This window comes from Onthophagus taurus, chromosome 6 (genome assembly GCF_036711975.1).
Source record: "Onthophagus taurus isolate NC chromosome 6, IU_Otau_3.0, whole genome shotgun sequence".
Taxonomy (NCBI): Eukaryota; Metazoa; Arthropoda; class Insecta; order Coleoptera; family Scarabaeidae; genus Onthophagus; species Onthophagus taurus.
The window spans coordinates 6,504,885-6,528,678 of NC_091971.1; the positions used below are offsets into that span (position 1 = coordinate 6,504,885).

The 23,794-nt window shown below is 33.9% G+C and overlaps 1 protein-coding gene across 4 annotated transcripts in view; it reads left to right on the top strand.

Annotated features, from left to right (window-relative positions):
- LOC111427965 (transcription factor Ken) overlaps positions 1–23,794 on the top strand; it is a 117,592-nt gene that overhangs the window by 74,854 nt on the left and 18,944 nt on the right. For all 4 annotated transcript variants that reach the window (XM_071196585.1, XM_071196586.1, XM_023063341.2 and 1 more), the window contains one exon: positions 17,941–17,981. The gene's annotated coding sequence lies outside the window, so the exon portion shown is untranslated. The remainder of the gene's footprint in view (positions 1–17,940; positions 17,982–23,794) is intronic.

Sequence of the window (23,794 nt, forward strand, 5' to 3'; positions counted from 1 at the left end):
ACTACCTTGTTATTAGTAGCTAATTAATTTTTTTAAAGTTAATATTACTTTATTAAATTTCGGGTTGCGTTGTTATATAAATGTTATAAATTAAATTTTTATAACTATCTAAATAAATTAAATGAAAGTAAATTGACTATAAGTTAAGAGTAAAAATTGCGAGAACTTTTAAGAATGTCGATCTCCATTCCCATATAAAATGATTGGAAAGTGGAAGATTCTTTATAGCGTAGTCTTCAAATCAGTGTTATTAGACGGTTTTTAATTATACCAATTTTACGCACAATTAAACTTGTTGCTATGACGCGAAGGAAGTGATTGACTTTGCATATCAACTCCTTTTTTATAACGACTTTCCACTAAAAACTTCTTCACCGTTGTAACAACTACAAACTACATTGTAACAAGTACAAATTTTTTTGTTGTGAACTATGTCGAAAGGTGTGTGCATGTAACGTTACGAATTAGTAACCACCATCAAGATATTAGTCTCTCGAGCACAAGCGGTCTCCTTATCTGGAGGAATTAAGGCGGCTAATAATAATCGATTTGGCCGGGTTTGTCTAAACAATTTATCTGGCCTACAGTGGATCCGGGAAGACGGTGTCGGTCCCTCCCTCAGTCGTGAACGCCTCCAGCGAAATCGCTTCGCACCTATTTCTCGCTCGCCCATGCCTTTAATTGCGAATAACCGTGGTCATGAGGATGTGTAACGCCCTAAACTGGGTAATAACGATATTTCTCGGTGCCGTATTTCGTTACGGTCTCATCTTCGGAGTAACGAGGACAACTTTGTGCAATGGCGATTTGCATAATTTTCAATAGGAATTCCTTGAATAAACTGTCGACAACGGCGTGCATATCGATCTGTTGCAAATTTTGTTATTTTCCGTGTAAAATCTATTACTTGAACCCCATGACACTCCTAAAAAAATCAAACAGAAAAGAGCGTAAAGCAGATGGTGTACACTATGAAATGTATTAGTATAAGTACGAAAGCTTTCACGGCCGGTGTTACTTAAACTAAAACTAGAACTACCACTAGCACTATCACCAAAACTAACACTAGACCTAGAAACATTCGGGTTAAGCCGTGCATCTTTTGAAAAAATGTTTGACTTTTAGGGTGCCATGTTGCAACCTTCTTCAGAAACAAGTTCGAAGTGACGAAATTGGTTAAAATTTGACAATAAATACATGAAAAGTTACTTCGAACTTGTTTGTTAAGAAGGCTGCAAGATGGAAAGTTTCTATAGTGTAGTGTTAGTTCTAGTTTTAGTTTAAATGTGTTAATGTTTTATGCCAAATGTCTACAAACTAAGAAATAATAAATGTAAATTCAGAGATTTCCAGTTCTACAGTATTCGGGAGATGCTACGGGATGTCTGAAGACGCAAGGCTAAACCTGAATGTTTCTGGTTCTAGGTCTAGTGTTAGTTCTAGTTTTAGTTCAATAAAAATATCTAACAACCTGCTGCCGAATAACAACTAAAACTAGAACTATCACTAGAACTAGAAACATTCGTGTATCAAAACGGTTAAACCGAAAAGTTTCTAGTTTTAAGCCTAATATTAGTTGTAGTGATAGTATTAGGTCTAGTTTTAGTTCAATTAATACTGGCTGGGAAAGCATTCATACAAATATAAGAATATTGATCTAAAATCCAGCTAACTCATATAAAAACACATCAACCATTTTTTTAAATTTTTGATTTGAACAGAAAAAGATGGAATTTTAATTCAATTCTTTGCCCAATGATGAATAAATTATTTTTTTATACAATAAGAATCTGTTACAGATTTATTACTCATTATTCATTGCTCATTATTCATTACTATTCAATATGGTAGTCGTATTAATTTATGCAAAACACTTAGACATTATAAAAATAATGATTCATATAGGCAATAACCTTCTATATCAGGAATAAAGTAATTTCAATAAAGAAAAAAGGGCTTAGTAAATGTAATAATTTTCTTTGTTTCAAAACCTTAGTAATTAACAAAAAGGGCCACGCCCAATCTTGAATATTAGTATTAAAGACAATAGAATCGCGTTCTTACTGCATAAGGTACGTATTAATTACATACAACTTTTAATTAATCCACATATTGCTTGCTGACGTAAATGGTCTTAATGGTCACGATCGATATTATTTGATTATTCGTTATGGAAATGTTTTCTAAGCTATCAATTAAATTGTATTTTATAGAAATAAAAGAATACAAAGTTTCAGTCAAGAATTACAGTTGTTATCTTTATATATTAAGATATTTTTTGGTTTCTACAAAAAGGGGGTCTGTGGTCTGTAATTACAGATTATGGAAATATAGAAATCGGCTCTTAGGTATTCTTGGAAAATGTTCAACAAAGCGTTGCGAATCGAAATGAATTCGACACGGATATGCAGCTTAAAACAATTTTTACCGTCAAATTAAGCTAACTGGAGTAGTTTATATTACGGTTAATTGTTGCTTGGGATTCCTTAAGCAAATACCTATTAGAGTACAGTATTTTTTTTCTTTGGGGTATTCACTAGACTGTGACTATAAAGGCAAGGTTGTTAGTTCGTGCACCTTTTTTTCGTGGAGTACAGTTTGATGAGTCGTTAATTATCTTATTTCACAGAATTGGTTGGGTTTAGTTTAGCTACACTGAACATAATCAAGTAGTTTTACGCATGATTTAACCAATTAATGATCTAACGTAATATATTTGCAAACTAAACGAACGGTTCTTATCTTAAGATAAACGCACATAAGAAATGTTCTATATAGGACATATTCTAGGCAGGTCTCTGATTTGCGACAAATTTACAATATTAACTTTTTTTTACGAGACCCAACTATTATGAGTCATTTGTCTGATGGGGAAAAATGCTTTGACCCGGTTCTGATATACGTTATGTAAGCGTACCGAAAGAAATGATTGACGATAGTTGTCACTGGGATTTGTACCATTTCAAATAGAGCAAGCGTGAGATTTTTTACTATTACGGGTTGAAGTAATTGAGCTATGTTGTTGGACAAATTTCTTACTAAATTAATGTGGTACTCGTGACCAAGTTACACAAAAAATATTTATCAAAAAGTTTAAAATAGAATTGTGATTTAATAATATTTGATTGAATGGGATAAGAAGATCATAAAGTTGTTTTCGTTTTATGTCAGCTACCGGTTTCTTAATTTCAATTTAATTACTAACATAAAACAGATAATTACATGTTTTATTCATATATTTATGTATAAAAAAATGAATATTTTATTTTTCTTTAATTTACGATTGTAGTTATAGCTGTAATTGTAATGGTAGTGTTAATGTGAAGAAGAAACTGTGAACAAATACGATTTTTGTAAAGAAACAAATTTTTTGTTCTTGATAAAAATCATTTAGTCCGCTAATTACCTTATTATATTACTAGACTAAGCGCAAGGCAGGAAATTTTCATTAGATCTATTAACAAGAGCAGCGTTGCGTACGAAAATCGTTTAGTTGTTTTAAAAAATGCGTGTGGAAAAGAGCTAGACTAATGACGCGATACAATGTACCTGCCACTTTTCACTATGCAAATAGGTTTTCTGTCGGAGATTCAATGCGTAATTACATTTTCTCTCAACATTTTTATCTGGCCTACGATTAACTATTTATGGAACTATCTCGATCTACGTAATTGAATCACAAAAGGATAGTTAAGGTAATTTGATACTATCTTGTTAAGTTATTACGGAAATTTTGCAGCGGGCTTGGCTTTGATTTAAAATAATTGAAAAATGTAAACCTAATAAATCTGATTTAATTAAACCAATCTGATTAAGTATTAAAAATCTACCGTTTTATGTAACATTTAAATTTACAACTTTTGGATAAATTTCGATTTTTATATTTTTCAAAATCCAAGATGGCCGAAATTGGTTCGTAAATATTGGGGTAGATATTTAAAAATCGAGTAAAATGAGTCCAAACACGACCTATCTATGTCTTATAGAACCCGAGATATCTTTGTTTTTTATAAATTCTTGATGGCCGAAAACAAAACACTAATAAATAGGGCTATCTATGATTTTAAAAGTGAATTTTAAAAGAAACTGGAAATATGGAGTGCGACACATCAAATTAGGTTAAAATTTTCTGATTAGATTAAATCTTATTATTTAAATAGTTTTGATTAAAAAAAATTTTTTTATTAAATCGATTGTGATTGCACCGCTTATGACCAAATTCTACATATTTCAATTATTATAATGCCTTAATTTTTATAAAATCAAGATAGCTTGTCATTTAAAAAAAATCCAAGATGACTGAAAATCAATGATTCGTAAATATTGAGGTAGAAAATTAAAAAATAAATCAAATGAGTCGAAACACGATATATCTATAGTGTATTATAGAACCGGAGATATCATTCTTTTATAAATTCAAGATGGCCGAAAACAAAACACTAATTATTTGTGACATCCATACTTTTAAAGGTAAATTTTATGATAGGTATAGGAGTGTGATACATCAAATTAGGTTAAAATTTCCTGATCTTTACGAAAATATTATTACTTTCGATAAATTATTCTTTTTATGTATAATAATTTCATATTTTTAAAAAAATTTATAAATGCAAATCGATTACCATTCACAAATACATACCGGTATTTAACAATTTATAATTTAACCGTATTCATTAAAAAACTATATAATTTTTGCATAAACTCTGTCGGTCATTATGCGCACACTCTGACATTTACCTCCACATTGCCGCGGCGCTAATGTCAGTTATTAGTCGTGCAAGTATTCGAAGTATAATGAACATTGACGGACCAAAGACAGAGAGAACTCTTGATTCTGAATTGATTGCTGAACCCATTCAGACATTACCGACCTCCGCTTCATTGCGCAAACTAAATGAAACATTAATGAAATGTAACGCAAAAAGAGGCTGGTCTGTCCGGTTGTGGCCACCACAAAGAACCGTTTAGTAGAGGTTTAGAAAATGATAGCGACGCTCTTAGGAAGTACTTAGTCACAGGTCTTGACGTTATATTTATTCATCAAATTTTAAGTTACAAAAGGTGTTTTTAAAACACCATATGGAGATATACATATCTAAACAAGTTTAATTAAGTAAAACATTTCAAAAATAATTACAACAACTTAATCATAAAATAATTTCTCTTGGCAATAATTATGCTACTTATAACTCTTTACAAGACAGCTTTTGCAATTAGGTCACGTAATGTGTTAAATTACGTAACAGAAAGCGCATGGCAATAACAACGACGACAAATTCCGTTTTGCAAAAACCGCGCGGCTAATATGCAAATCATTTTAGCCGGTAAACGTGGGCGTCTATTTGTCACGTTTCTGGGCCATTCGTGTATAGTTAGTGAGAAAGATCTTTCTTTGTATATACATCGACTCCATTTGGTGTTCCCCTAAGAGAGACTAAACATAACTCAGAGGCGGCACGTTCTAAATTTAACTGAAAGAAGGCGATATATACGATGTTCGTGGTCCGTAGGTTTAGGTGTCCCCATTGGCATTGACCAACTGACCATGCGGAACTACCAATGGCATAGCTCGATGATAAATGACCACTTCTATACCGACGTTCTATGGTACAACACCAGATCTTAAAAACCGATACAGAATACCACCTATATCTTTTGATAAATGAAATTTTCTAGATTTATTTGTGAATGATTTGTATTTTTGACCTTTGGTATTACAACATCGAAATGAAAACGCTCATTTTCATGACACGATATTTTCTGAATATTATTTGTAAAATTTTAACGCCCCTTTGTTTCTGGAACGAACGAAGGGAGGTCACTGCAAACGTTATAATAATGACTATTAAACCTTTCGATTAGCATACGACTATCGTATCGGTTGAATATTATTAGGTTCGGTTATGTTCATGGTGTATTATCGCAGAGACGTGACAATCGTAAAGGAATTGTATCTAACCTTTGACAAGTGAAATGACACTTGAAATGATTGCCTCAGGTTGGGGACATATTGATTCTCAACGGTCTGTAAGTTTAATTATGTTATTTTTCAAAGGTGTGGTAGTAATTTACCATTGATTGCCGAGGTAATTATACTTATCTCCTTTAAAAGAAAATACTTATTGTAGTATGTGTAATGAGTTCCTGTCTCGTTTAAAAGTAAATTATTGTCGAAGACATAAAATCTCTTTATAGATTTTCTTGTCAATTCTTACAAAGTATTTAGCTAAATAATTTATTTATGTATAAACATTTTCTCTTAAGTTGGAATAAAAAGATTATATTCGTTTTAGAATAATTATTTACATGACATTTCCATTATATCAATTAAACATTTAAGTTGCATCATTAACATTTAATGCTTTGCAATCTACACATCATCAACTGCGACTATCTAATCTAAAATCAATTATGTAAATCAATATTTTTTTATTTGTTTTATATAACATAAAATAAATTGGTTCATATTTTCTGTTTTATTTCCTTAACCGCGTCTTATTATTAACCACGTTTTCTTATAAGATGCTCACCAAAATGTTATTATAATTACCAAATTTAGCGCCTCGGCGGCTTTTTTGTATTCTTGAGAAAAGATATTTTTGTAAAAACATATATATATTCCCTTTAAGAAATGAACTCATGACCTTACACGAATACAATTGAATTTAAAGAAACCACACAATAAAAATTAATGTTAATGAAATTTTGTAATAATATTATACATATACCTAGTTATCTTTTTCTGATAAATTAATATAAAATTAATAATTGCGGTAATTCCCAATTATTTCACCGATCGTTTCTTTAAAACCAATTTGTTGCAGCTGTTTTATTGTTGCCAATAAAACATCCGTTGTTTGGTACCAATCTTAGCTTAAACGGTATTTATCGGTTCGATAAATAAATGGAATTGTATTGTTTTCCGTGCGAAATAAGAATCATTGACGCAATAACCGTTGCACCTGTAGAAATCAAAGGAAACTATTTAATTAACACCACATCGGACCAGACGTAGGAATTCATGTCAAGTTCACGCTTGTTCACTCGGTAGAATTTACGAGAATCAGCGTTACGCAGTCAACACAAGTTCCTGTTTTCCGCATAACTTATCTTAGATATCTGTTTGCAGTACAATCGGCCTTTATTATCTCTATTTATATGCAACTGTGTCACATTATATTAAAGATAAATAAAACTGTTCGCATTGAAATTTTAAAAAAAAGACAGTTCAATACTCCGGAAGAATTAGACGGTCCATTTTTGAGATTTGACTCTTAAGAAAAAAAAAAAGAAAAGGAAAAAAGTTATTTCAAAAACACCTAAGTAACCGTTATGTTGTCGAGTTTTTACTTTTACGTTTCGCCTTCGCTATTTTTTGCGAGCCGTCTCGCTCTCTAGCGTCGTTCTTTTCTAATTAAACTTAGCGATTTAATTTGCTTTCACTGCATCACGCGTTCGAAAAAAAAGTAGGTCGCAAGAAAAATAACGATTTTTGTCAAAAAAAGTCATGAAATGGCAGACGAGTATGTGGGTCGCCTAAGTCCGGTTCATCGACGAAGTTATGTTGTTAATCGACTGTGAAATTCTTTGAAACTAATTTATTAGATTTCGAGTAACTGCACTTTATTTCGAACTACTTTATTCCACTATCAGGGAGAGAATAAATTGAAACCACCTTTCCTACTATAGTTATCAATTTATTTATCGCAAACGAAGTATTTCACATTAATAAAGAAACAATAGTTTATCTTTAGGCAGTGTGGTAATAAAGTTTAAATTAAAAAAATGTTATGTGCTTGGTTAAACAACATATGCTTATATAAATTTATCTCCTATTCATTGCAATGAAGGCTAACTATCATACTCTAGATGTAGTTCAGTATAAGCGCCTTGTTACTAAAAGCAATTGTTTTCTAATTTTTCTTCACCTACTAAGAACACGACAACCAGGCAAAGATACAAGAGCAAAGATAAGTGACTACAGCAGTAACTGGTTTTAATCGAATACCGAGAGTTAAATTAACCCGGGGATTGTTATTTATCACAATAAGCCATGGCCGCAATACCAAATTAAACTACTAATCAAGATCTATATGGGACGTTTAATTCGTGTGAAGAGAATGGTGTCTTTGTGGTTGTCCCTCCATCATCATTAAAAACTTCGAGTTTCCTTATTGGAAGAGTTAATTTCCGAATTTCTTTCGTGACTATCCATACTATTACAATTACTATTAGCGGTCTATCCGGGGACAAAAGAAGCTTTCCTAGAAGGTACCAAACCAAAAACCAAAACCATCGTGTTAAATTTACCAAACCTCCGCGATATCGCGGTTAACCACGGCGTATAAAACCCGTAAGTCGCCGTGAAGAGATAAAACAGAAAATCGCGTAGTTTCACGAGCGGCACTTACGGATTAAATGCAGCCATAAAAGCTCGCGGAGACGCGACGAGATGAAATAGGAGACGCATTAAGGCCCCCTCGTTAGGCGCTTACAGGCCTGTTTCATTCGAGTGCCCGCGTTTATGTTTCATTCGCGAAAACCTCAAATATCATGCCGCGTTTGTGTCTTTAGCAAAAAGAAGAGAATCGGCGAACCACTCGACAAAAAAATGCGAGGAAGTTGAAAAGAACCTGTGGCGTCGTAAAGGCAGCCTTTGTAATGTCACCATTAAAATTCCTTATTGCTTAATGCCGTGTGGGGTCGAAACGGTTAACTTTACAAAGGGAAAAAGAATAAATATATTTAGATCACGTGCATAAGATGTAAATTGAATTGGGAAATATTTGTTGAAATGTTGTGTGTAATAGGTCATAAAATCTTATAGGTATGTAGAGTGTTATTAAACCAAAGAGTACGAAATATCCAGAAGCACAGTAATTGTATGGAGACAGATTTGTTTAGAGTCGATGTTACATCACAATTGAAACGCTTTCCCCAACAATCAGTAAACATCAATAACGGCGTTAAATGGATTGGTTTAAAGTGCGACACTCTTTTCCTATATAATTATCTTGTATCTCATTTCAATCGGGTTTCACCGCACAATTGATCGCGGCTTTGGTTCGTCGAATCTCGAAATCACTCGGACGGTATGCACAATTTAGCATGTACAGTTAAACGCCACAACACCTAATAACAGGTGCACAAAATAGATTCGTCATTATTTATCATTACCTTAACGTTACGCAATTCGCTTCGGACCGAAACGGAGCACTCGTTAATTAGTATACAATTGACGGTATTAGCGTCAAACCGCGGTTGCGATTGCGCAAGAAAACAGCGGCGACGAGGCGAACGAAGAGAGCCAGGGCAAAAAAAGGCGTATTTATGTCGTCCAGAGTCGGCCTAAGAACTTTCTTCGCTCTTTCCCATATAATTAATTAGCGTTAGAGAGACCTTGCGCAATATAAAGTTAATAGCGTTCGTAATTAATGTTGTCGGCGTTGCGGTGCGAATGGAAACCGCGCGTTTTCCCCCGTACAGAGAACCTTAATTTATTAGATAATTTCTTATTGTGAGTGCTCGACACGTACTCGAGGGACTAAATTCGACATCCGCGGCAACAAATATACGGCTAATCGTCCTGCTCGGCAATTAGCATTCGCGATGCGCATGGCCATTCAACGGCGTAATTACACCTGCTGAAGGATTTATCTCGGTAATTAGCGGCTTTTTTTACAGAAAGGATCGATAAAAATGCCTTAAATCGCAACCGATATCGTTCGCACAATAAAATGATAAAACTGCGGACTTTTACGGCAACCGATAGCGCGGGAGTCGAATGCCGACGCGGATTTTACGACGGATTCGACACAAATTACAAAACACCACGCTTAGTGTATTAGGAAAAAGGCGTTTACCCAATGCTGTACGACACCTCGACGGTCCTCAACGACCGACGATATGAGGCAATGAGGTGTTCGAGTTTTTCTTATTGCCGTCTCTCGATGTCTTCATTCCAAATGTACCAACACAACAAAAAATCCGTTTTCAGATTAGACTTATTTCTTCTCTATCTTTACGTTGTTTATTTTATCTTTGCAATTAATCAATAAAATTTACAATTATGTGATAAACAATTTTTTTTTAACTCAACTTACCTCTAAGACTAATAGTTAATATAGGTAATTAATTTAATTTTCATATTCTGTACTTTTAAAACTGGTTTTATTAAATTAAATCTGACTAGATTCAGCCCACGGCCATCCTCAGAGACTATTTTTACAAGAGTTCGCAAAAAAGTCATATCGTTAAATATTAAGTTTACAAAAGTTTCGTAATCAATCAAAATAAAATTTAAAATTAAGGACAAAATTTACAAGTTACCACGTTAAAATTGAAGAACGTTCTGAATCTGAACGGTAAGTTCAGAACGTCGAACACGAATATAGTGTTTCTGATAAGGATTTATTTGATGACAAAAAAAAATCGCATTAAACTCCAAATTTATTCAATATATTCTTTTGATGATCTTTATGACCTTTACTAAATTATCAGCCTCTGTATTCATTCCTTTATAATCGATGGAATTAATCAGTTGCTAATAAATACTCGTTTCTACGGTTCACGCACGATGTACATTAACTTTCATCATACTTTCTGCCATAGATAATCGCGAAAATTTCACACTTCAAGTAACGTAATGAAGCACGTCTATTTCCATACATAAAACGGCTTTCTATGCAATGAGCAAGAACGAATAAACTGATATAACCGCAAGAACGCCATATCCTAGTGAACTTATGCCTGTACTCTGTTGCAATATTCGTAAAGTGTCATGAACAGTACTGTGAATATCAGTCCGTGCCTTTTAGGTTGCTTATTTAGGAGTAGCATACGAATAGGTCATTAATTACGGTGTATTTCGCCGATAACGGGACGAGTTCTATCGCGATGAATACGGTGCCATAACTCATCCCTCTTTAAGCTAGATACAATAAAAAATAATGCCGAGAAAACTGCTTTTCCTCGCGTCGGCATTCATTCTCGCATTCTCGACATCGACCGCGCAAAAATGGCGAGCATTAGAGTAATGGCTTAGAAAGCTAGGAATCTTATCTACGGAGTTTAAATCATTTCGATGTTGGAAGCGGTGACGTTTCAAAATAACCAACTCTTTGATATCCGGTGTTGTCCTTTTTATTGTCCCTTAACGTCATACCGAGACTGGTTTATGAAGTCTGCACGTGCACGAGTTATACATTTTTAATTAATCATCTTAAATCAATTTAAGGGCTTATAATATACCTGCAATTAGCGGTTAGTGATCCATTACTGATAATCGATCCGTAAAAAAAAACAATTACGAAGGATTACGTTTTATGTCCTCGATGATTGTGCACAGGAGAGCTGTGTCAATTTCCTACATCATTTAACAACTTAATCTGCAGTTTTTAGTGAAATTTTATGTATCGTAAATCTCTGAATAATTATTTACAGATGGGCAATTTCTACCAAGAAAACCTGTAAAGCTGAAAGTATCTTCCTGATGCTTTCTTAATTACGACAGAAACATCCGAAAATCAATAAAGAAAGATATAGTGTTGGTATAAAAAATATATAAACAAGATTGGGTGATAATTATTTGAAAATTTTGTCCTTGAATGTGCCTCTTCAGCGAAAGTAACTAGTTTCATTCACCTTTAATAAGCTCTTAGAATTGCAAAGATCACTAAATTTAAATTTAAAGTAAGGTGTGGTTAATATAATGTGTCTACTCAACACTATTTGAATATCAGCTAGAACATTTGAAAAGGATACAATAACGTTTTATGACGTTTGTTCAACTGATGCCTGTACTTTAAAGTAATAACTAATCCCACTATCTGCCAAGATCTTTATAGCACGTTCTTTAGTCAACATACATTTTCACTTCCGTTCGTTCCACAGCTTCGAATAAATGAATATTATCTGACCTGTCAAAGTGAATTGTTTACTTTATCTCGTTTCAAAATCACACCATCACCTATTGCGTCGATATTATTATACTTGATTTTTCACATTTAAATTGATGAACGGATTGCAAGGTTGTGCTCCATTAAATCTAACCACCTTCGCCTTGAGTTGTTCTGTTTATGATTGTATCACCGCCATTAAATACGTGTTATTAGCAGGTAGCTCTAAGGTATCCTGTTCCGAATAGCAAACTTACACTTGGAACACGTTAGGCGAATGGGGTATTATATTAGTATCGGGAAGAGGAAGTGTAAAGTTATAAAAAATGAGTACTTTAAATATTACATCATTCGTTTATTTAATTCCAATCTAATTTTCACGAAACAAATTACAAAGTAATTAGAGTCATACGTTTCGTGTACCCGGATGTGCGCGTTCGACAAGTACTTCATTACAATACAGTTATAAAGATATCAGAAACCCGACATATATATGGTACTGAATCATCGGCTCGATTAAAGCGGTGACTTAAATTGCGGCCTGATATCTCTGGTAATAATGCCATTTTTTAAAATGCGCACACATCTTAAAAGCGGTCGGGACCTTTTACTTTCCCCTTTAAAGCATCTTTATGTGCACCATTTGTCTTAATAACCCTTTTTATTTTATACCGCAAAACATTTTTCTTGACTACCAGATGTATTTTCATTGTATATCGAGTTAAATCAAAGCGGATGTTATTCTTTCTCATATGATGACGTTTTGTATGACCTCAATATTTCTTGGAATTAACAATTATAATATGATTTTATTACAAATATATTTTTATTGAATTTATTAAAAAATAGAAATACACTGTGATTAACGCATTAACACTTAATTAAAAGAAAATCAACAAATACGTTCCACGAGTCGATTGACTTTAACCTAAATATTTCATCAGATATTTCTTTACACCTCGTCTCAATAATAAATAGGCGTAACAGATTTGGCAGATAAGAAAACGTGACGCAATTTCGCTACGCCTTTTGCACAAGACACGCCGCCGGGAATGCGTGTCGATGAAGTCGTTTTCGTTGGGAAGCAAAAGTGCGCGCGTTTTTCGAGCACGCAGATTGATTAATGTCCAGCTTCGCGTCTGTTATTCATACATTTTAATCGATTACCGGTTGGCGGGCGGAGACTTATTTTGAAATTGTCAGCGCGATTTATCGCAGCATTGTCGCCTCTTGTGTCGTTGCTGGAGCAAATTAATCAAAATTCCGTTCTACCTGCGGAGTTGAATAAATTTTCGCTTTCTTATCGCCACATTTTTTAATAGTTGTGGGAGTGTTCTAGGTCGATAACGATTTTATTGTGTCACCCTTAACCCATTTGCGTCATAAGCTCAGATATGCGTAGACATTTTCACTCTTTCAATAAGGAGCGAAACAGACATTTTTTACACAATTATTACTACTTAAAACCAGAAATATTAGGGTTTAGCCGTGCGTCTTTAGTTCTAGGTCTAGTGTTAGTTATAATGGTAACTAGCACTACCTAGAACTATCACTTCAAGTAACACCAGACCTAGAACTAGAAACATTCTGATTTAGCCGTTTTGAGAGACGCACGACTAAACCTAAATCTTTCTAGTTCTAGTTCCAGTGTTAGTTGTAGTTTTAAAATGGGTTAACATCAATAATTGTGTAACCTTTCGTTTAATAATTTATTAAATCTAGAACAATCGAACGGTTCATCAAAAGTACTAACAAGCATTATCTCACTACTAGTAGAGCATATACTTTTTAGTAGATTTAGTAGAGTAGAGATACGTATAGACCTCTCACACGTCTGCATCGGACGTAGCGGGTCTGAAGAATTACTCTCGGAACGTAATTAACGATCCTTTGTTCCTAACGAGAAATTATGATTGATATCGGACCAGTGTTCAAACACACAGCGTTTAACCTAGATAATAAATAACAGTATTGTGAAAAACGCACGTTAATAATCGCGTCCCAGTCATTAATAAAGCGGGGAGCGTGGATTGGCAAAAATTTACGATGGCAAAACCCATGGTAATAGAGCATGAAAAGAGACCTGACCGACCGAACAGAACAGAACAGAATGCCCTACCTCAAAACAGGTGGTTCGGTGTACTTTTCCCGATGCCAAAGCGGCTCACGACTTGACGGTATTTTATATCGCCACAAACACCTAACGGTGCTAAAAAGAGATCTTAGTAGCTCTCAAATACATGTAATGCATTCTCTTTTCAGATCGTTATAATACGTAAATCTATGACCAAGTTATAAATATGACAAGTGAAGGTACTAATAGTCCAGGAAATTCTTTATATTGATATTTTTATTCCAACGATTTCTGAATTACAACTGAATATGCAGAACGTTCAGTAACGATTGTAACTATAAAATAGGTTATAAATAATAGACAAGGAGTAATGTGAACACCTACAATATTTATATCATATTACATGTTCAAAGCAATAAAGGAGTATGAATTATTAACTCATATTAGCCACTGATAAATAAAAGCTTTATTTGCTTTATATTACATGTGTGAAGTTTAAAAGATAAATGTGAATACGATGAAATTATATGATAAAGAGATTGGAGTGACCTCAATAAGGGAGTTATTTGATAACATTGTAAATAAAAGTAGAGAGTTTATTGCATTACTGATTAATGAAGAACGGATGTGCAGCTGCTTGGAATTTGAGGCCGGTGGTCTTTTCGTATATTTATCAGAAATAAACCGGATAAATATAGTAACAGGAATTTATTATTTTATTACTGGTAGTGTGGTTAATCTCAAAACTTCGTATAAGAAAATAAAGTTAAATGAAATTCTATTTATTCCTAAATACTTTATTGATTTTTAACTAATTTTTCTTTTCCTACTTTATACACTTTTCGCACTTTACTTGCAACAAGCTCTAAGTAGTCTACAATGAATAAGCCTTCCAAGCTCGACACTGACGCTATTTACAAAGATTCTCGAAGTAAGCTAACGTTAGACGCTTTACTTATAATAAGACAGCTAAGTTAGACAATAAATTAGCTTGCATGTCTCTTTAAGTATGGCTACTATCTCTTTAGCGAGGTATATTTTATCATCTTGACCACCAACTTTACATCGAAGTAAATTGTAGGGCCTCGGCCGCAAGCGACCTCGGCTACTATCTCTTTAATCGTATCTCATCAATCATCAATCATATCTCTTTATCGGTCATGGGTGATTTTAATGTGAAATTTGGCACGTGTGATAGTATGGGCTATCAAACTATGTAATATCTTTTCCGCTTTTGGTTTTTCTGCGACAATCTTACAGCTAACTCGGGGAAAAATTGTCTTGACAATATTTTTGTTAAATTAGAACAAAACGTAGTTGGGTCTGGAGTCATCATAAATAATATCTCTAACCATCATGGTCAATTTGTGTCAACAGTATTCCAGTCAAAAACTCTTGTCAGATACAGTACTAGCAGTGATAGGCCAATTAGTCTTGAGGGATATATTGGTTTTTGTGAACTTTTTCAACAGTACTCCTGGGAACGCCTATCTGATGGCAGTCTTATTCTTTAATGGTGTACAATATAGCACTTTAGCTATTATCTCATTAATAAAGCAGATTGACCTCCGCTGCTATTTTGCTACATTTTTAATGTCGTATTTTTACTTCTACTTTTTGTTGCAAAAAAAATAACTTTGATTTAGACATAAAGCAGACTAAATGTTAGAGGGTAAAAATTAATTTGTAATTAAACATCAATTAATTTAATTTATTATCAGCGTTAATTAAGCTTTTAATTAATAAGTTGAATTACACCCGCTTTCAATGTTGTAACTATAACAATTATAATAGCCGGATACAAATTAGTATTTGTTTACTATCTATATTATTTTAGCGTGGTGCAACCCAACCATTTAAATTGTAAAACATAATTACTTACCTATTACATAAATTTAATTAACCACCTTGTAAACTGTAACGAATTTGATAACTTATGCTAATCATCGAAAGTAGGTTAACAACGACGAAAATGATTTTATTTGGATGTTTTAAGAAAATATTTTTAATTGATATTGGATACATTATCAGCGGGATACATCCTTGTTTTCCAATTATAACCATCACGCTAGTAACTTGTTTCTAGTCTGTTTTACTGATTATATGCATTATAAGCTTTATCACTTCCTCAATATGTGAATTCGATTTATTCGCTTGCAAACAGCTTTAATCGAGCGTTTCACTAACTTCCTGTGTGAGTTGGTGTTTTATCGCTGTTAATTAGTTTAATTAATTTAGATTGGATTTTAAGAAAAAGTGTCTTTTAAGAAAAGATGTTTATTTTGTCATAATGGATAGTCAAGTCGAAATAGTCCCAGTAAAATGTTTCGTAAGCTGAAAGTTACGTGTGCACCTATACCTAAGTAAGTATGTATAACGTTCAACGCGCTTTAGTGTCGGTAAATCTAACAAGCACCGGCTATAAAATTACGCTGTCAAATTTTAAGTCCACCAGGAACATTCCTGTAAACCAATGTACTGTGTGAAGCGGTTCTCCGGGCGATGCGGCACTTTTGAACCGTAATGATCTTTCGCAGTGATCTCTTGCAAAACCCTGCCCGACCAAGGAACGAGGTCAACTCTTGTGAGAAATATCCAACGCTAATGCGATTCGACAAAAGGACGGTGATCGTTGGCGCCTACGCACCCTAAACTCTTAGCCTATTAACTATATTGACAATAAACGGTTAAGTGATTGAACTTAAGAAATCTTTGGATCCATTCTAAAGTATGTTAACACAAAAACATTAAACTCGAACTTATTTCACACAATAAAAAGATAAGTGTTATTAAGAAATCTTCGGTCTATTTTAATCGAAATCTAATTTAGATAGAAAATTACAACATCATCATTCTTTCAGATGTGTTAATACGCTCCTCCGGATTGATTCTCATTAGCCTCCAGAGCATCTAATATTGCAACTCGTGAATTGTAACAGCACGGAAGTAGATGAAATTACAGTAGAGAGTTCACATTCCGGGTGAGGACGAGAAGTAGGAAACGCATTCTCGTTGATTAATGTACCGAGATGTGTCTTTCTCTCCCCGCGACGGAATTAGATAGATCGCTCACTATTTAGCGACGGTCTGTGTGAAATTAGGCACGATTATGACACTAAAGATATATTATGGAGGTAAAGGTGCCCTTAGCACCTTGCGTCCACGGCTAATCGTGAGAAAGTTTCAACTCACATGATGTCAGCGTATTATTCGTCATTGCTTAAAATAAATAAATATGAAGTAATTTTTTAAATAAACGAAATCACCGTTAGATATTCCAATTAATCTTTAACCTTAATTTAAATTATTTAGATTAGTTATTATGTCGCAAATGTAATAAATATACAGTTAATGCTTCAACATGATAATCTCTTACATCCTGAATTACGATACAACTTTAGTGGTCTAAATCATATCAATCAGGTTACATTGAATAATATTATAATATTGAGCACGGAAATGCTACAAAAACATCTATTTAAGGATTTGTTGATTAATTCATCACGAAAGATGTATTTAAGGACAATTGCATTTTGTAGTAGTGGTACATTTCCTAGAAATAAAACTCGACGTTGTAATCTCGACCATTTGATCTCGACTATAAAAATACCAGCTCCTAAAACGCCGCGTATTTTTCTACCATAATGTCAGAGATGGTATCTTTGGCACTTTTTACAGTGAGCTAACTTCATATAACCTGTCACTGATACGGATTAAACGACCGCTATTAGTCAATGTAGTTTTTAACGTGTAATTTATTGCCGCGGACGTAATTTCCTTTTTATTCTCAATAATTAATCGCGCCGTAATATCTACCGTGTTATTAATGTAAGAATTTGTTTATGAAATAGAACATTTTTCAATGAAATTTTCCATGGGAATATTTTTTTTTAATGATATATTTGCATAAGAAACTTAAAAATAGAAAAATTCCACTGTTTATAACCTATTATTTTTTTTTTATTCTAGGAAATCAACCGCAAGCACGGTACGCTCAACTCAAGTTTGTGGTGAGTATAAGAACATTGATATTGCTAAGACTTTAATTATAGACTTGCACGAAGATTTAGTCATACTAATACATTTGAAACTTTTAAAAAAGAGCTGGATCAGATCATTAAAACATCCTCTACGACTCCGTCTTGAAAGAGGAACGGCAAAACAAGAATGATTCTAGTTCTAGGTCTAGAGTTATATCCAGGTTTAGTGTTAGTTCTAGTTCTAGATCTAGTGTTAATTGTTATTCAGCGCCAGGTTGTTATATATTTTTATTGAACTACTATCCTAGAATATTCTTAAAAATGTTGTTAATTTTTTAGAATCGATTTATGTACCTGTCTCAATGAAAAAATATTTTGAAAATGCACTTATTTTTGTCCATCCAAATGTATCTTCCACTTAATATTTATTTCTGTTTAATTTTAATGTGAAAAAATAAAATCAAAGACGTTTCTTATCATATCGACACATCTGGGATCTTTCGTAAGTTAACTCTCGGTATTATTAATGAGGTTCGTCTCGGCGAATAAATGGCAAAGTGAAGCAATACCTCGGTCGGGGTCGGTTAGGATCTCCTTCAAACGGCGCCGCGTTCTCGGTATCCGCCGTTGAGGGCACGTCTGAATTCGCATTCTTCATCGTGGGCCCCGCGTAAGTTTCTCAACCGGTAATGCCCGTAATTGTGGTTCATTAACTTTGCGGTGTATTACGTTAGGTGATCTTGTTTCGTTTGCTACTCGCTGCTTCTTAGTTTCGATTTTAGTGGGACACACGGTATAAGATTGAGTAACGATGTTTTGCACCCAGCAATTAAAGTATTTGTCTACATGGGAGTTTCGAAGTCGGCCGAACGACCTTCAGGATTTGATAAATTTTGCCGTGCTATTGGTTACGAAATTTCTATCTTCGAACAGACGTAATTTGGTTTGCACTTGCGAAACGGGGCCATTTGCCGCCCAAGTTGATTTGTCTTCCTTTGTTGAAAGATTGTTGCAATTAGTGGTTTATGAAACTACAATTTACAAGGTGAAATTATTTACTTAATAAATATTTTTTTGGACAACTTGATGTTTCGTGAGTACGATGTGATCAAGTACACTATAAACCAGCTTTAAAACATCATTAGTGATTTCGTGATACAGAAACGAACTTAATTAGACGTCAACTAATTTATGCCACTTATCTATAACGTAGACAATGTTTAAAACAGAGTATGTAAATTAGGGTACACGGTATCTACGCCGTAGTAGATTCAATTAGCGCCTAATGCATATTAATTCAGTCTATCCTTGTCGGTTTATATCTCGGGCGGTCTAATTGCAAGGAATGATGCTCTACTCGACCACTAACCATCGTTTTCTTCTGCGGAATTCCTCGGACAACCGTCACCGTATTGAAATATAGTTACAATTGAAAATGACTCACTCAATTAGTACGCAAACTAATGATCTCTGCTGGATACCACAGAAATTCGGCACCGATTTGGAAATAGTTTGACCTGACCTCGCATTTCTAACGCGTGCTCCTTCGAGGCGAAAATTTCAAAAGGCCTAAATCGTGACTTACACTTAAACGTTATACCGCGAGATTTCATAGTGCTCTTGACGGTGTGCTGATCGATTTTTACGTTGAAATGGCTTTGTTTAAATCACGAAATCGAATTGCAACAACGACTGTCCGTAAATGGCTCCTTTTGAAAAGAAATCATTGCTGCAGAAAATAAATGAGCAGACAACCGAAGAAAACCAAAGGTGGAGAGAAAGAAAATTGAAAAGAACACAAAGATAGGTTGGGTAGGACGTTAACCTTAAGGCATTGTTTCTTCATATACACCTATAGATTAAGTCATTTATCACATAGAATTTAACTATTGTGTTATGCGGGTGTGTGTGATTAGATACCTGACTTTCGTCCCAGCTGAAAATAAATGAGGTCAGATTTACCACAAAGATATGTTTAATAACACCCCTTCGAAGAGGTAACGCCCCCCTATGGCGCAAAAAGTTAACCTTTATCAATATCAAACGAAAAACCTATAATTTATTCTTTACGATTTATTACAAGGGCTACCGTGCGTGAATCATTAATCACGATAGAAAAATAAAGCGACCAATATCCAAACCGAAATACAACTCCAATTCAATTTGCATTAATCAATCATTCAATCAGTAAGGATTAAAAAAACTAGTTCTTTCCAGACACTTTAAACACACTACTAATAACATCCTTCACTGTTTACAAAACGGAAGCTACAATAATTATAATTTTCAAACCGGCCCAATATCCATATGTGGACGTAATCAGCGTCAGATGTTAAACGGCACTTTTATAGAGCATTCAATTCGGAGCGTGTATAATACGAAGGTTTTTTTTAAGAGTTAATGTCTCGTTAAATTTTTTTTTGTTAAGATGAAATGCGGATGTCCAAAAATAGAACAACCGTGTTTCATGCGGAGGATACAATTATGACAATCTGGATGTAATTTTGGTACAAGGTATTGTGGAGAGGAAATCTACTATAAGGATATCCACCAAATTTGGGTCGCATTTATGTTATTGAGGATGTAAAACGAGTTAATATTTTTTAATTTATTTAATTAACATTAATGGTAACTAACACAATTAATGAAAAAAATCTTTTGCAATCTTTCTACAGATGTCACCAATTAAATAGATATTTGTTTGAGTTGTCATTAATGTTGTATCAAAAATAATGATAATGTCAAAACCAGAGGAAGTTATTAATATGTAATAGTCGGAATAATTTATATCTTCTTACCTTGCGTTTTGAATAACATTACGATATACATGATAATAACTAATAAAACTAGAGTAAGTATGGATAATACATACATTTCTGATGCATTTGAAACGAAAGCACGTAAAATCTACATCAAACGTTTCAGCAAACTTGTAAGTTATCTTGCGTTTCTATAAAAAATATCGTAATTTACATACGAAATAACGCAGAAAATTACTACAAATTCTGCACGTCGACACTGTAGGCTCGCTTTATTAGACCGATACATAATGAACGTATGTAGATCAGGGTATAAATAACACTGACGGAGACAACTCGATGCAAATAGGGCGTCGACGAGAGCACGTTGCTTCTTGTGCTGAGATCGTGCCGTCATCTATCATTGGAATTCACATCGTTACCGGTAACGATTACACACGGGCCAATGACAATGCACCTCACGATCTTCGCCGACTCCAATTCTGGACGGTGACAAAACGTAGTCTATGATTTATTCAGATTGGATCCGGTAGTGGCTATTATTGTATTCCAAAACCGTCCGAAACGACAACAACAACAAAAAAACTACTAAATATTCTTCATTACCGTTCTTATTATAGTATTTTTTAACATTTAAATCTTGTTGGTAACAATTAAGGATTAAAACGAGAATCGAGAAAAGGTTAAAGCTTTTCGCTGTAAAAGATCGTTGGAATTTAATTAAAAATTAAGAAAAGCTCACGTACAAACTGTAAGGACTTTTTCATGTAAAATCTTGTTTTGATAAATAAATCAATGGGACGAAAATAAATGTTGAAATCGAATAATGGAATAATTACCGTTGGATATTTCGAAACGTCCGCTCCATATACGGTTTGTTTATGAGTTTATGGTTCACTATAGAGGTGGTTATAGAGTGTCTCCAACGTCTCCAGGCAACACTTTACTTTAATTACATATGTGGGTTGTTTCAAATATTTTCGCGTTATCCGCTCTCGAACGATATAAACTTGCATTTGTATGCGTCGTTCCTAATTGGAAATTCCCCGGTCTTTCTGTTATATGAATGGCGTTTTCCGCATTACTTCAGCTCCCAATTACTATGGAACGTCGCAAAGTTACAAGACTCTGTATTACCGGATGGGACCTGAATAAATCATCATCGACGAACTTGAATTAAAATTTTAAATTTAAAACATCAATATTTTTTCTTTATGTATTGAGGTTTAAAAGCTGTTAATTTATGTGAATTGTAGCTTAATGTATAAGTAAATATGTCAATATGTAAAACGTCTATATAACCTCTTTTTTGAAGGCTTAATTTAAAGAATAAACTTTGACTTTTAACGTTGAAGAATGCTTATATAGAATAGAATATCTATTTTGGATGTAATAATAAGATAAATAAACTACATAAATATGTTCTCATTAAATTACATCGTTCACTATTAGTATTGAAATTTTTTTCAGTTAAAATATATTATCAAGTGAATTTATCGGTTGACATCGATTCGTTGTCCTTATTATGTACGTACACTATACACTCCCAGCAAGACATGGACATCGACGACCTTTCAGCGAAGAGAATGAAAAAAAAATCAACAAGTTGGCGCCCATTAAGCCGGTGTAGCCCCATTTTCCCCGAAGATTACGGCCCATTTGGGACATAAGTCAGCGGCCGCGGTCGTTTGGACGGGCCGAGATCGTGATATTTCGTTAATTATTGCATTGTTGACGCACCGGTTCGGGTCGAACTCGCGCCAGATGCTATCTCTTAAGTCCGGGCAATGGTGCGAGACCGCTCACCGCGATTCATCGACGCCGCACATAAATTCAGGCAATTAGCGAAATGTATCGTTAGATCGGTTACCGGTGCCTAAGCAAGTACTCCGATACGAATCGAAATGGAGTGCCACACACCGTTTGCCTCGGGACCAATGTGTAAGACACGGGTCGCGGTGGTTGCAAAAACGACCGTTCAGTTCGTAAAGAAAACATACCGGATCGAATACTACCAGTCGTGTGGTGTTCAAAACGACCAAGATATGGAGGCATGAAAAAACGTTCCATGTACAAAGATTTTAAATTAACATCATTAAATACGAAACAAAAATAAACTGTTTTTCATTACATTACAGCAAAATACTCACCAATTTCATATCCACATAAATAATCCAGTTATGTTCGTATCATTAGGAATCTGTAACAATCAGATTTTATCTAATAGGTTTTCTAGAACGTCATCTTCCTTCTTAGAAAGCTCTACATCAAGCACTAAGTCAATTCTGAAAAACTGAACTGCTGGGTTTGTTGTTACATAATCTTTTTCACAATTATATTCGAATTTCAAGCTAACTTTAAGCATTCATGTTCCATTTACAATATTTATAGGGATCCCAGGACTATCATTAATGGGGGAACCTCGATATCTGACAATTTTTCGACAACGAAAAATTTCAAAATATATGGCTAAGAAGCGCTGAAAATATTTATTTATTTATTTATTTATTTATTTATAATTTATGGGTACAGAAACAGGACAAACCCAAATGATCTGTACCACTAAAAAAATTTACAATAAAAAAAAGAAAACGTGTACCAAGGAAAAATGAATAAAGAAAAAATCAAAATTATCAAAATTAAGGCGAGCAATTAAAAATAAAATTAAACTTAAACTAAAAACACCGGAATTCAGATATTATATATATACAAAAAAAAAAAGATAAAACAAAATAAAACAATAATAATAATACAATAAAGCAAAAAAGCCAAAAAGTAAAATAAAATAAAACAATGCCTAATTGCAATAGTAACGGCGAAGTTAAACATTATACAAAAACAGAAACCAACGAGCTACCAAAACGAAGGAGGCAATTCGCTGACTGCATTAAAAAGTATGCGCCTAAACGTAGAAAATGAATGCTGAAACAAATCAATATCGAGCTTATCAGACTGACGAGCCATTCGCAACATAGGGGAGTTTCGAAAAGCATTGGTGCGCGGAATAGGGGTACAGAACAAGAAATTAAAGCGAAGAAGACGGGGAGGTACATGAATATTGACCGAATTCAAAAGAACTGTGGA